General features: G+C 44.6%; 1 long non-coding RNA gene across 1 annotated transcript; it reads left to right on the top strand.

Annotated features, from left to right (window-relative positions):
* The first annotated feature begins 2,098 nt into the window (after window positions 1-2,098).
* LOC125988379 (uncharacterized) lies at window positions 2,099-8,169 on the top strand. Its single transcript, XR_007488305.2, has 3 exons — window positions 2,099-4,565; window positions 6,057-7,455; window positions 7,726-8,169. It is a non-coding gene; the product is annotated as an uncharacterized lncRNA (long non-coding RNA).
* Window positions 8,170-10,394: the final 2,225 nt, after the last annotated feature.

The following is a 10,394-nucleotide window of genomic DNA, read 5'->3' as shown; positions in this document are numbered from 1 at the left end:
AGGCAGCGGGAAACGGCGGCGGGGTCAGCTCTTGATGTCGAGCGCTCCCCGCGGCGCTTCCTTCCATCCCTTTGAACAAGAAGGAGCGTCTCGGAGCCGCAACTGTTGTGCCCGTTCCCCGCTCGGCAACGCGGCCGGCGCGGCTCCACTTCAAAAGCCGGCCCCCTATTCCCTCCTGCCCCGAGCCTCGCCAGTTCCCAACATATGTTCCTGGCAGGCCCCAGCGCGCCAGCCGAGAGCTCGCTCGCTCGCTCACTCGCTCGCTCGCACCGACATATTGTGCTCCTGTTGCCGCTTTCATCTGGGATGATTCCGGTCCGCTCGCAAAGCACGACGCGGCGGCGGCGGCCAATTATATCGCCGGGCACTCGGAGGCAGATGTCCGACGTAACCTGGTTAGCCCTAATAGGCGGCTTTTTGAAAGCCGAGCAATTATTCATCATTCAGGCGGCGCGAAAAGATACGGGATGCGCGTGACAGGTGTTTGCGCCCATCGGCCGCCCGATAACAACGCTTTGCAGCGCTGCGGAAAGAACCTGGACAACCTTCCTCCATTTTGGTCCGAATGGCAGCTTTTGAAAGGTGCCATCTAGACAAAGAGCCCCCCGTTCTTCTCATTAATCCTCCATCTGGCCCGTTGGCAGAAGCCCACCCTGACCGAGCGCCGCGACATTCAACGGGACATCATCCCGATGAAAGCGGATGGAATCGTGGATTTTTTTTTTTTTTTTTAGCCTGATTAGCCTGCAATTGTCTTCAGCATTTTGGTTTTTGATGATTTGGATATTTTTGGGTTGCTTTACCAAAAATGAGAGAGAGAGATAGAGAGAGAGAGAGATGCTAATGCTCACTTTGGGTGGCTTACTCGCTGAACGTTTCAAGTTTTGGGTGAACTGGTGGAGACCCTGAAAGTGAACAACAAGCACAAGATGCTGCATCTGTTCTCAAAGCGATTGTGCCGCTCTGGCCTTCTAACAGAAGCCAAGAATTGCTTCATTTTGGATGCTAATTTCAAAAACATCTTTCCTTTGTTGCTAGCACATCACATTTTGGAGATATTTTCCATTTTTTAGTATTATGACTATGTTAGATTTTAAGTTTACAATTTAAATTTTTTTTAGCATGCGTTGTCATTTATACTTGTGACTTTTCAGAAAAGAATTCCACCTGTTCCTGAAGCCTAACTCTGAACATTGCTCAATATATTTTTGTAGTACATATTATGATTATGAAAACCTGATGTGCTATATTCATTTAAAAAATGCAAGTGCAGATTTGGAATCAGTCCAAAAACAATTCACCTAAACAACGTTACTTGGCTCTCTGATTGAAAAAAAAGATTATAAAACATAAAGTGTTGGCCAGTGTAATTTGGACATTAAATGTTATGTACATAGATAATATTTATCCATTAAGCTGGGTCGTTTTCCTAACCCCGGCTGTGGAAACAGTTTTTAACTTTGTATCTGCACAATTTAGTTCAATTAGATTTCACAGCGATGATTAAATAAAAATATAAATCACATAATACAATCTAAAAATGATTTCCATCTCCTACCATCTTCAAGTCTCCATGCACAATTTGATGAGAACAACTTGATTTAATTCATGGAAAATCCAGGTGTGATTTTTTTTTAGCATGAATCAATTCAATTTTTGGTTTGTTTAAATTAATTAATTTCCTCAATTACACTTTTTTCAAATTCATGTCATTGTGTACACAAAATTTGTGCACACTGTGCTTGCCTCTTAAAAAAACGACATTATGTGTGTGTGTGTGTGTGTGTGTGTGTACTATTTTTAATTGTTTAATTTTAATTTAATTACCATTAATAATTATTGGATAAATTATATTTTCATACGACGATAAGGGTACAGATAATGGATGGATGGCTAGATGAACAAATTATTTGTATATTTATTGATGTATATTTATATTTATATATATTATGAGTGTGTATATGTACATTTATATATATATATATATATATATATATATATATATATATATATATATACATATGTGTGTGTGTGTGTAAATACATATGTGTAGATATATATACATTTACATATAATTATTTTTTTTTTATTTCGTAGTATCCACACACTTTATTATTTTAAAATCCACTGCATATAAAAAGATGGTTGTGTCTCGAATGAGCGTGTATAGTGTTTGTGTTTCTGTTGTGTGAGGGTGAGTGAGAACTGGCACATTGTCGCCACTGGGCTGCGTTCCAACTGCATGACGTGACGGGACGTGACGTGACGTGACCTCCAATAGAGAATCCTAAACTATCTTCTTCCGATCACTATCCCAAAAAATGAAAATGAAACCTACGTCTGTTCATTTTCCTTCCCATGCCAAATACTTTGCAAGCGCACGCGCACACAAAAACCTTAAAACAGCACATTTGTCGCAATGTAAAAAAAAAAAAAGAGTCCAAGGCGGTATGCATTTCTCCATCCATCTTGTGCAAATCAATGAATGGACTTCCATTTGCATTTGGTGACTGGGCTCGCTACTGATCGTACAATTTGTCTCGAGCGCCGACCGGGCCCATTGATTTCCTTTTGCGCAAATAAAGTGCAATGGAAATCAAAGATAATTAAGCTGCGAATAAAGGCAGCGCCGCCCGCCGCTCGCCATGCAGGACTCGTGACTCAGCCAAAGCGGCCAGATTATACTTTGAAACGAGAATGGATTTTGGTGTTGTCGTTTGTTGCTTTGAAAGATGTGCGCCGCCATGCAATCGAGGAAGCCATCTGACCAATAGCCAAATGCAAACTAGCTTCCTCCGATTTCTAATTCATCTGTTCCTTCCCCTTGTTTTGCGCCCTTCGTGGAGCCATGGAGCACATTTAACACGAGAAAAAAAATCTCGTTTCGCTCGGCCGATACAAGGACCTTTTCTGGAAAGACGCCCTTCGTCTTTGCCAGCTAAAAAATGCACAAAGCGCCTTTTGCTTGCTCTTCTTCAAAAACAAAAGCGTGGGGAACCTGCGTCCGTGCATCCGCCCGCCGGCGTCGCCATGTTGGTTTCCAGCGGCCGACACAAGATGGATGCTCAGGGTTTTGTCAACTGACAAATCGCGAAAAGTCTGATTGCAGACGAGTTTAGTCACAATGAGAAACACAAGAAAGTTTTAAAATCAAACTATTTATTTATTTAAAGTTGCTGTATTGCGGACCACAGGATGTGATCCTCATAATTATGGAATCCAGTCGCGGGATGGATTGGCGGGCCGCCAGTCAACGATCGCTGTGGCAGCGGTTCCTTGGAAAAGGTTTTCACTGCCAACCCACCCGCTAAAAGTTTGACCAAGTCCAGTAAGATAGCTGGGAAGCGTTTTAGATTGTAAATAAAGCTCGAGCTGGACACTCGGGCCAATCCGAAATCCTCCTCAGTTCAACGTTCCGTTACGCAATCAGACGCTCACGCGCCGCCGCTCATGTCTTATCTCGCCACTCAGACCACACAAACATGAAAGCGCCACACGCACGCACGCACGCACGCACGCACAACAATATCAGCATGTGGGACACAGCGCAGCACCTTAATTGATTTGTTCCAAATCTGCTCTATATGCCCCGAGATAAATTTAGAGGCGGGGGCCGGGCCGTGCCGGGCCATGCTGGGGGTTGTTTGTTTGGTTTCGCTTTGAAGACAATCCAGCGATTCTGTTTGGTATCTGCGGACCGACGCCATTGTTCGCGGAATTTGGGGTCGGAGCCAGAGTCCCTCACGGATGATTTATGTGTTGAGCTGGGATGAGGGGCGGGTGGGCGAAGCGGGCGAATATCATCTGGCTGGAGAAAGGCACCGCCCAGCAGGGCGAGAAGAGGCTTAAACAGGAGCAGGACGCCTGCCAGGTCTTCTCCTCCACCATTGTTGCTTTCATTAACCTACATTGGAGCTGATTGCCTAAATGTGCTGCCATAGATAACCGCATGATTGATTGATTTACTGCGCATGCACACTGGCGATTTCCACAACACTCCAACCGGCCCCGCAACCTGCGCTCGCTCGCGTGACCGGCTGGTCTTGCAATCGGAGGCGCATCCTCTCTCGACCACTTGTGGGAGGGGAGGACGCGCAAATAAACTTTATGAGGCTCTTTAAATTTTCTCCTCTCGTTCATCACTAGACAGGGATTTTCATATAGTGAACCCCTCGGGCAGAAATAATTCTGTACTTGTTATATAATGTCCAAATGAAACGCTTCAATGTACTAGACTGCCACAAGATGGCAGCAAAGTAAACTAGACGCAAAATGAACATGTGTTGTCTTGATCATGTTGCTGCTTGTGTGCATTGTGGAATAGATACTTTGAGAGCACTCCAGGGCATCGGACATGATTCCCAAAACAGCCCTGAGACTAGGAACGTGTCCGTTCGACAGCTCAACTAGGCAAACGAGAGCGAGGGTTTCCTTTCTTTGTCGAGCATCGTTACGCGCGCTCCACCTGCGCCTCTCGGATACTCGCGCCGCACATGCGCAGCCGGCAACCATCCTCGCGGATCGCCAGTTGCCATGGCGACGCTGGAAGCCATCACCAAAAATGGGTGAGGGGCGCTGGAGGTTTGGCTGTAAATCTCCACTTTTTGTTGTTTTGTTTTCATTTAGGAAATTGGCAAAGGAAGTGCAGAAAATGAATCCCTGCTAATAATAATTTGCATATGTGACAAAAACATAATTAGGCCGGTGTTTTGGCTACAGGCGAGGTGCTGGCGAGAATGTGATCTCATCTCAGAAAAGTGTGCAAATCGTATCTGGTTTAACATGACGCATGGAGGCATCCATCAACATTATGATGTCGGTTCACGCAAAAACTTGACTAGATGTCCTCGGAGACTGAGTTTTAGCTCACTTGTGTTGTTTTTCCATAAAAAGTCGAACAGAGGTGAGCAGCCCGGCTCTCCCGCTGCTTTTAATAACCCATGGCCACTGTCCAACTTTAGGCCAACGCCAGGATTGGCTGAGCCCTTCGCACTCTGGACCGGGGTGGGGGGGAGCGAGAGAGAGAGCGTGCGCGTGCGTGCGTGCGTGTGTGTGGAGCCAGCCTGTTATTGGCGGCTGCACCACTGGAGGCGCGACACGGCGCCAATCAAAGGCCCTCACCTGCAACAGAGTGAGAAGCAAAAATCCTTCCATGGCCGCCGGCCAAACAGCCCTTGCATACGTTTATTAAAAACTTCTTTCATGTGATGAAACACTAAAACGGAAAAGCTGCCGTCCTGCAAGATTGGCGCCACACCGCCGAGCGTCCCCCCCCCCCCCCCCCCCCCCCCCCACTCCCCAAGCCTGTTTGCGTATGATTAGCAGCCGCCGCTGCGGAGCGGCTGCGCAAATACGATATGCGTGTTTGCACGAGCGTTGTCGTACACTTCGGGATTAATCCATCATCTAAACGAAGACGGACGCGCGTTTGATTGCTCAGCTGTGGTTGGAGGAGTCAGCGGGGTGTTCATCGTAAAGCTTTGGGTCAAAATATTAGAATCGGGTCAAACACCAGCAAGTTGCTCCGCCAGAGTAAAAGTAAGGAAAGGAATTTTTACCGACATTGTTTCTAGGTAAGCGCAAACTCGAACACTTTCAACAATTCAACAACTTTGTTATCAGAATGCTCACACTAAACACAAAACTGCCGTGTTAAAACATGACTTCTCTTTGGGGAATTGCGTGTAGAATACTGTCCCTGGTGGCTAAAACGGGCACAGCAGAGGGAGCACAACAAATTGAGTTGGAGCGTTAAATCATTGAGTAACCTCACGTTAAACCCTCACATGATTTAAAAAAAACTTGAAGGGAAAAACCACAAAATTGTCATAATCTGCAAATGCAGTTTTAGCAACAACAACAAAAAAATTAAATATGGCGCCTTGTTAACTAGCCATTGTCTACATTTGTCCACTTTGTCTTCTTGGTGTTAGCATGTCGTCCAAGTGACGATACCCTCAGCTTGAGCTGAGCTCAATTTGGGATTGGTGCAATGACAGCAGGCCGCTCCGCTCACTGTGAAATTGCTTTTTTTTTGTGTGTGTTTTTTTTGTTAGCCCTGCGGCCGTACACAACCTGCCGGTGGCGCTCAACTTTAAACGCGCTAATCCACTGGACTCGTTTCAGGCTCGCTTCTTCACCTTCCCAGAGAGAGGCCCTCCCTTACTACTTAAGAGGCGTGTCCTAAAAGCAACAACTGGATAATCTGCCTTCACCACCATTTGAACCAATTTAATCCCAGTTGGATGCGCAGATTAAAAAAGAGAGATTGTGTTCCGAAGATTTATTTGTTGAGTTTCGAGGCACTGCATTTTCACATTTGCACGTCGTAGACTCGTAGCTGTGTGAAGACTTTATGGAACTGCTGTGAAACGACCCAAAAAGCAAGAAAACAAAAGCGCGACTGGGTTTTGCCATTCACGTGCAAAATGGCAGTCTTGGTCGTGGCTCGGTTTCCATTTCACTCACGAGATCACGATGGCATAGCAGGCTGGCGTTTGGCTTTGAAAAGCGGCCAATCTTTGATGCCACCCAAGCGCTGGCATCATTTGCATATAGCGTGCGTGAGGCCTCCCTTCAGCCAGCGAAATCGACTCGGCAGGTGACGGCCAAGCATATGCCTTCAAATGCCACGGGGTCCTGAATCAGGATCATCTCCAAAGGCACTTGCGGTTTTTGGCACGGCATTTTCTGATGTCACGTTGGGGGGCGCATGAAGAAAAAAAAAAGATGGTGGGATCAATCCTCAAGCCTGGTGATCATGATGAAGCGTCCTTGAGCAAGACACTGAGGTTTGTTTTTCTCCAGGTAAGCACTTCAATTGTGTAGGTGGTGGGTTCAATCCTCAAGACCGATGATCATGTCCCAGAGTCCTTGAGCAAGACATTGAGGCTTGTTTTTCTTATGGCAGCATCGATTTATTTTTTCTGTATCTTCTTGGGGTGATTGTAGCAAATTTGAGCAGCTCCCCAAGCCAAGTTACAAGAAGGAATTATGACCCATAACACTTTCTTTAACTTTTCTAATGAACTGTGAGCTATTACGGGATTGCATTGCTTTGCTGCTAGTGGATTTCCTGTCCTCTTCGCTTCGATGATAATCAATAAAGCACAATATTGTTGGAGTGTATTGCGGCAGTTGGACGGTCTGAGCACATTGTGTCTCACGGTTGTCACCATATGATCCGATGGCGCCGTCTGCTGGATACAAGAGGAAGTACTGAGTCAAACTACTATAATCAGCCTTTCCCAAACTAAAGCGCATATTTTACATTAGACAAAAAACTCACGGCACCAGTTACGCCCATTTTACTTGCTACTTTCTAAAACCGTCGATGTAACTTGAATAAAATGATTCTCGCGGCGTTTTCACGTTTTTTTTTTTTTTTTTTTTTTGTCTTTTAGGCATAAATTCCAGTCCTTTTGGGGGAAGAAGCGCTACATGCAAATTTCTTTGGTAAGAATATGATTTTGAATTTCCTTCAAAAGCTATTCGTGTTGGCTCGTGAGTGAACTTTTCAGTGAACGAATCACAGCCATATGAACGTTCTTTTTTCAGTTCATATGACCAGTAGGTGTCGGTAATGCGCATTGAAGCTGGTGCCACCTCGCCGTAAAACATAACGAAGAAGAAGATGACGTAATTTCCCGTTCACGAAGGAGTCGAGAATTGCATTTCCCGTTCACATACTGAACAAACGAATTAGTGAGTGATTTTCATTTCCAGTTTATCGCGAGAACGGATCAGCGAGGGAACGAATCCTGACTTTCCCGTTCGCGAACGAGTCATTGGTTGAACTGCCTTCCCGTGCATCAACGGATCAGTCAGTGAACGTGTTGCGTCTCGCTCCTGGCGTGAACTATGGAAGCCAGAATGTCGATTTACGAGTTGCCAAGGAAAGAAATATGAAACACCACTTCTTTTATGCACGTTTACTCCAAGCTAACGACTAACTTTATTGCGCCGTTATGCAACAACAGGGAGATTATGCTTCTCTTTGGGTAATCTTGATTTTATAACATTTATAGTAGTTTTTAAATAACGTGTATGCATATATATGCCTAAATATTGTTATCCAATATATCTACTGCAATTTCACATTAGATTGCTGGTTTGAAATTGACTTTTATTATTATTATTATTATTTTAATAAACATTTATGTTAAAACTTGTCTGGTGTTTTATTCATTGTTTTTATATTTGCCAATCAAAACATAAAATTCAGACATTTGGTTAACTGCTTTATATGACAATATGTATGTGTTTTACGTTGTTATATGAGTTGGTGTCACCCAAGATAACATGTCGGCACAATGATTTTTTTTTTCAACCTTTTATTCAAACACAAACACATTCGGTATAATAACATCATCAACTACAATCCAACAAATGCAAAATTAAGCGAACGAACCTGAAAATGGCGGTGTACCTAATAGAGTGTCCGAATGACGTCACAGATCAAACAGCCAATCAGAAAGTGGGGGTGAGGGCGGGTGTGGCACTTTTCACTTTCACTTAAGCTTTTTCCCTAATGAATTGGCCTGTTATTCGGAACACCTGAAAATGGCGGTGTACCTAATGGAGTGTCCGAGTGACGTCACAGCTCAAACAGCCAATCAGAAAGTGGGGGTGAGGGCGGGTGTGGCACTTTTCACTTAAACCAGGGGTGTCGACCTCCAGTCATTGAGGGGCCGCGTTCCAATATGTTTTCCAAGTTACCCTCGTTAAACACACCTGCGTGAAAAGTTTTAGCTCCTGCAGACGTGAAAATGACCAAAATCTTTTCACGCAGGTGCACTTAACGAGGGATCTTGGCAAACATGTTGGAATGCGGCCCCAAGGACTAGAGCTTGACACCTGTGACCTTTGACCATGATATTTCCCTAATAAAGTGGCCTGTTATTAGGTACACTGGAAAATGGCGGTGTGCCTAATGGAGTGTCCAAGTGACGTCACAGATCAAACATCCAATCAGAAAGTGGGGGTGAGGGCGGGTGTGGCACTTTTCACTTAAACCAGGGGTGTCGACCTCCAGTCCTTGAGGGGCCGCGTTCCAATATGTTTTCCAAGTGACCCTCGTTAAGCGCACCTGCGTGAAAAGTTTTAGCTCCTTTCACGTTCTGCAGTAGCTAAAACTTTTCACGCAGGTGCACTTAACGAGGGAATCTTGGAAAACATGTTGGAATGCGGCCCCGAGGACTGGAGTTTGACACCTGTGACCTTTGACCATGATATTTCCCTAATAAAATGCCCTGTTATTAGGTACACCTGAAAATGGCGGTGTACCTAATGGAGTGTCCGTGTGATTCCCTCGTTAAGTGCACCTGCGTGAAAAGTTTTAGCTCCTGCGGAACGTGAAAGGAGCTAAAACTTTTCACGCAGGTGCGCTTAACGAGGGTCACTTGGAAAACATGTTGGAACGCGGCCCCGAGGACTAGAGCTTGACACCTGTGACCTTTGACCATGATATTTCCCTAATAAAATGGCCTGTTATTAGGTACACTTGAAAATGGCGGTGTACCTAATGGAGTGTCCGTGTGATTCCCTCGTTAAGTGCACCTGCGTGAAAAGTTTTAGCTCCTGCGGAACGTGAAAGGAGCTAAAACTTTTCACGCAGGTGCGCTTAACGAGGGTCACTTGGAAAACATGTTGGAACGCGGCCCCGAGGACTAGAGCTTGACACCTGTGACCTTTGACCATATTTCCCTAATAAAATGGCCTGTTATTTGGTACACTTGAAAATGGCGGTGTACCTAATGGAGTGTCCATTTGACATCACAGATCAAACAGCCAATCAGAAAGTGGGGGTGAGGGCGGGTGTGGCACTTTTCACTTTCATTTAAGCTTTGACTATGATTTGTGATAATTTGATTTATAAAAAAAAAAAAAAAAAAGGATCAGTGTGTGTGTGTGCGATTCGTTTGAACGAATTTTTTGAGTGAACTGATTCTAAAGATTCAGTTCACTTAAAAGTTGCTCTTATTTATTCATTGCTCTTATTTATTCATTGTATGTGCCTTCTTATTTTTACTTTTTTGTATTGTTTACTTGAATGTGTAATATGTCTTGTCACCATGGGATAGTAGGACACGCAATTTCGATCTCTTTGTATGTGAAAAAATTGATAATTAAGCAGACTTTGACTATTAGCTATAGCCCCATCTGCGACTCAAAAATTCGTCTGCATCTTGTCAGAGGCAACGTAAGATGGCTGCCCTCTGACTTCATCGCGCCGCGCTGCACTGATCCCGTCGGCGGATAGCGTCATCTTGTGGCCAGAATACATTCAAACAACGATGTCACATGTTCCTCTTTTTCAAATGACCAATTAAAAAACATAAGACTATGTATAGCAAAGCTTAATATACAACACAACAGACACACAAAACACAGCA

This window comes from Syngnathus scovelli, chromosome 1 (genome assembly GCF_024217435.2).
Source record: "Syngnathus scovelli strain Florida chromosome 1, RoL_Ssco_1.2, whole genome shotgun sequence".
In the NCBI taxonomy this organism is placed as follows: domain Eukaryota; kingdom Metazoa; phylum Chordata; class Actinopteri; order Syngnathiformes; family Syngnathidae; genus Syngnathus; species Syngnathus scovelli.
Note: the sequence above shows the minus strand (reverse complement) of the source record. Positions and strands in the feature narration are given on the sequence as shown.